At 31.1% G+C, this 3,963-nt stretch overlaps 1 long non-coding RNA gene across 1 annotated transcript; it reads left to right on the top strand.

Annotated features, from left to right (window-relative positions):
- The first annotated feature begins 669 nt into the window (after positions 1-669).
- On the top strand, positions 670-3,094 carry LOC114915122 (uncharacterized). The gene is made up of 3 exons (XR_003803019.2): positions 670-2,081; positions 2,152-2,277; positions 2,394-3,094. It is a non-coding gene; the product is annotated as an uncharacterized LOC114915122 (long non-coding RNA).
- The last annotated feature ends 869 nt before the right edge of the window (positions 3,095-3,963 follow it).

Genomic DNA, 3,963 nt, shown 5'->3' with positions numbered 1-3,963 from the left:
AAATAGAAATAAGTAGATTGTTAATTATACAAGTAAGTATATTTATAAATAAATATTAATTAAATATAATATAATTCCGTAGATAACGTTATCTACGACCATTTTATCTACGGATTTTTTTCGTAGATAATCCGTAGATAATTGACATTTATCTACGGATTTTTATGTTTATTTACGGATTTTTTCGTAGATAATCTTGATTTTTCTTGTAGTGTATATATGAGAGAGAGATAGGGGTTCATTTACAAGTGTAAGTATACCTAACCTTACTTCACTCAATAACTAATGTTTTACATCAAATTTCAATCCAACTGTTAAATCAAAAGCTCTTAATGTATAGAAAAAGTCTGCAAAGTTTTAAAAAATTTGAAAATTATTTGATACTTTGTTTCATTAACTCAAATCAACCTATAAAATGTTTTTATGATTATTCGTCAATTTGAATTAATGAAAGAGAGTATCAAATAATTTTCAAATATTTTAAAAACTTTGCCAACTTAATTTATATATTAAGAATTTTGAATTTAATAGTTGGATAGTTAAAATTTGATATAGAACATGAGTTATTGAGTGAAATAAGTCTAGGTAGACTTATTCTTGGAATAAGTGGATCCCCCTCATATATATATATATATATATATATATATATATATATAAACATAATATCAAATAGTTATGAAAATTTTAAAACTTTGTAGACTTGATTTATATATTAATAACTTAATTTAACAGTTGGATAGTTAAAATTTGATATAGAATGAGTTATTAAGTGGAATAAGTATAGGTAGACTTACTCTTGAAGTAAATGGATTCCCTTCTCTCTCTCTCACACACATACAAACACACACATATATGTTGTCGCATGTATATTTAGGTATTGCTTGCATGCTAATGCTAGTTGATTAGATTTATAACTTTTGTTGCTATAGTTATTGAGATGTACAGTGTTAGGACCTGTTAGGTCGTTACAACTGCTCCACTCCCCATTCTTCCTTTTATTTCATTCTCCTAGATTGCATATCCTCATCTCCCTGTCTTTGATTTTGTCTTTCAATTCTCATATCAACCTCCTCCTTTATTTCTTTCTCCCCCTCCCTGCTTTGCCACTCCCCTCTTATTGCTTTGCCACTACTAATGCTTAACTTCACCTCACCCAATCAAGTCCAGTATTAGATAGAAGGTCTTTCACATTTAAGGAGGAGCATCCACGTGTTTTTGCAGAGGAGCTTCTATGGAGGATCATCGCCCATCCGTTGTTTTGCTCTACCCTTCCTCCTCCCCCTTTGTTACTCTGTGTCACCTCTCCCTCTCCTACCCCCTCTCTACTTCTTTACTTTGCTTTGCTCCTCTCCCTCTATTACTTTGTTCTACTCTATCTTTCCCCCTTTATTGGTGGGGCTTCTATAACAAATCAAAGAACGTCTCATCCATTGAACTCAATAAGTTCAAGAATCTTTGTTTAACTTTTTCAATATAATAATCAGTTGATTATGGATTGTAAATGAAAGAGTTCAACTTTTATCGATTTCAAAAATTCAAACCCAAATCCATTTATAATCAATCACTGCCTAGGCTTACAAAGTACTTAAGACACTACTACAAATTGATCCATCTAAGTCGCTCAATCTAAGTAAACAATGTAGAATAAGACGTGGTGGAAATTTTGTAAATAAAACAAACGTAGTCTACGATGGTTCACATTATAACTGTAGTAGAACTAAATATCCCTTGTGATCTATGACGTTTTTTCTGTAAAACTGACTTAGATAAGAACCCCAAATTTATCCAGCCGCGCGGGTTCTCTCTCACCATTCGCGCCCTTCCCTTCCCACCCACAACCTTGCTCTGTTCTCTCTCTTGGTTCATCTTCCACCCACAGCTCTACTCGTGTTCCCTCTCAGTTCATCCGTGCGCCGTTCACTCTCCCACCGGCAGCCCTTAGCGACAACCCTCGTGACGTGTCACCTCCTAGGTTGTGCTCTAAATGTCATGCTCTGAATGTTCTCACTGATGTTGCGTTCATTTTTTCCCCTAATCTCTCAACCTTCTCATTGAAAAGCAAAGGAAGTTTCATCAGTCACGTAAGTCCTAATATTCATCAGTCACGGCTTGAGTTCATTTATTCTCATATTTTCCCTTCATAAACTACAGGTGGTGGTTTGATTAGGAATAACATTGGCTGCCAAGTCCATTAACCCAGCTAAGGTGGTCATGATGAAACAAATTTTGGAATCGGATTGCTGAAAGAAGTTGCACAACATGTGATTGCAGCATGAGGTTGGTCTTTTCCAAAGTTGAACCACAAGTTCCTTTAAATTTAGATTGAAATATTTAGCTACTTCAAGGGTCTAATTGTTGATCCTCTTATTGCAATGTTTGCACCATGTGTGAAGTTGCTGAACCGAATTGTTGAAACTAAGCAAGCAGCAGGATGCAACTGAATCTAGGATAAAAAAACCCAGATGGCAGCATCAACAAATACAAGGCTTGACTAGCAACAAAAGGCTTTCACCAACAGCCCAAGTTTGACTCCACTGAAACTTTCTCTTTGGTTGTCTAACTTATGATAGTTTAACCTCAACTTGGCACTTTATCATCAAAGAAGGAATGTAAAATATTGAATATGACCCAACTATACTCAACCAAGAAAATAAAATGTTTGCATCAACCTAATTGCACAAGAACATTCATATAACTTCATTCAGTAAATAAGCAAATGGAACTCTAGTTAAATCACAGCAAAAACATACTTTGATCAGGGTAGTCAAAATACTCCGATTGATGGGATATAACAACATTTTTTGTGCGAATATCTCTAATATGGAAGAATAATATAAAATAATTTAAGGCCAAAGTAATTAACACCTAATACAAAATTTTATATTCAGATTATCACATACATGCCCAATAAAATGACAAATACTAGTTGAGCATCACAGTCGTCCATGACTAAATTATTTTGAGAAAGACTAGCAACAATACATATGTGTAACCAACTGACACATACAGGCAGATTGCCAAATTAGTGATGAAGTCTGCATGAAATTATTTTGAGAATCACAAATTTTATTTAATAAAACTGTTCTTTATAGATACTAGATTGGCCTCTCTTGGTTTCCAAGTATATTGCTTCTTTAGTATATGATATATATATATATATATATATATATATATATATTATAATGATAATGATGTAATTGAGTCATTCATATAATGATAAGGATCCCATATTGACCTCTCTTGGTTTCTTTTATATTGGATAATTGAATCAATTTTTACAGGTTATTTATAATTGAATCAGTTTTATTTTAAAAATTAACCTGGTTATAAAAAACACAATCTACAATGGTTTTACATAAAAATTGACTTGGATGTACACATACATCTAAAACGATTTTGTGAAAACCGACTTAGACGTATGTGTACATCTAAGTCGGTTTGAAAACCGACTTAGATGTATAAATATATTTAAGTCGATTTTTACGTAACCGACGTAGATATGTTCATTCATCTACGTCACCTTATCTAAGTCGATTTTAGAACCAATGTAGAATGGCAAAATAACTAACTTAGAATACAATCCTTCTACTAATGAGAAGAATACTTGAAAAAATAGAAGATAATGAGAAAATATCTCTTATTATTTATATTTTTTATTTTTAAAATATTTTTTTTTGAAAATAACTGTCAAAACATAATAGATATTTTATATGAGAAATTCATTGTTGAATAACGTAAAATAATTTTTAAAACGAAAAAAAAATGAGAAGAAAAATAAACAAGTTCTATGTATTTCACATATTACATGTATAATTGATTATAAATTCAAATAAAATTAAAATAAAGAATTAAAAATTATATAATGAAATAATTAAGCATATAATTATATATTACAAACACAATTAATGAATAATTTATGTACCAAAAAAATATTTATAAAAAAAGTAATGAGTAATTAATTTA

This window comes from Cajanus cajan, chromosome 4, assembly GCF_000230855.2.
Source record: "Cajanus cajan strain Asha chromosome 4, NIPB_CcT2T_4, whole genome shotgun sequence".
Lineage (NCBI taxonomy): Eukaryota > Viridiplantae > Streptophyta > Magnoliopsida > Fabales > Fabaceae > Cajanus > Cajanus cajan.
Note: the sequence above shows the minus strand (reverse complement) of the source record. Positions and strands in the feature narration are given on the sequence as shown.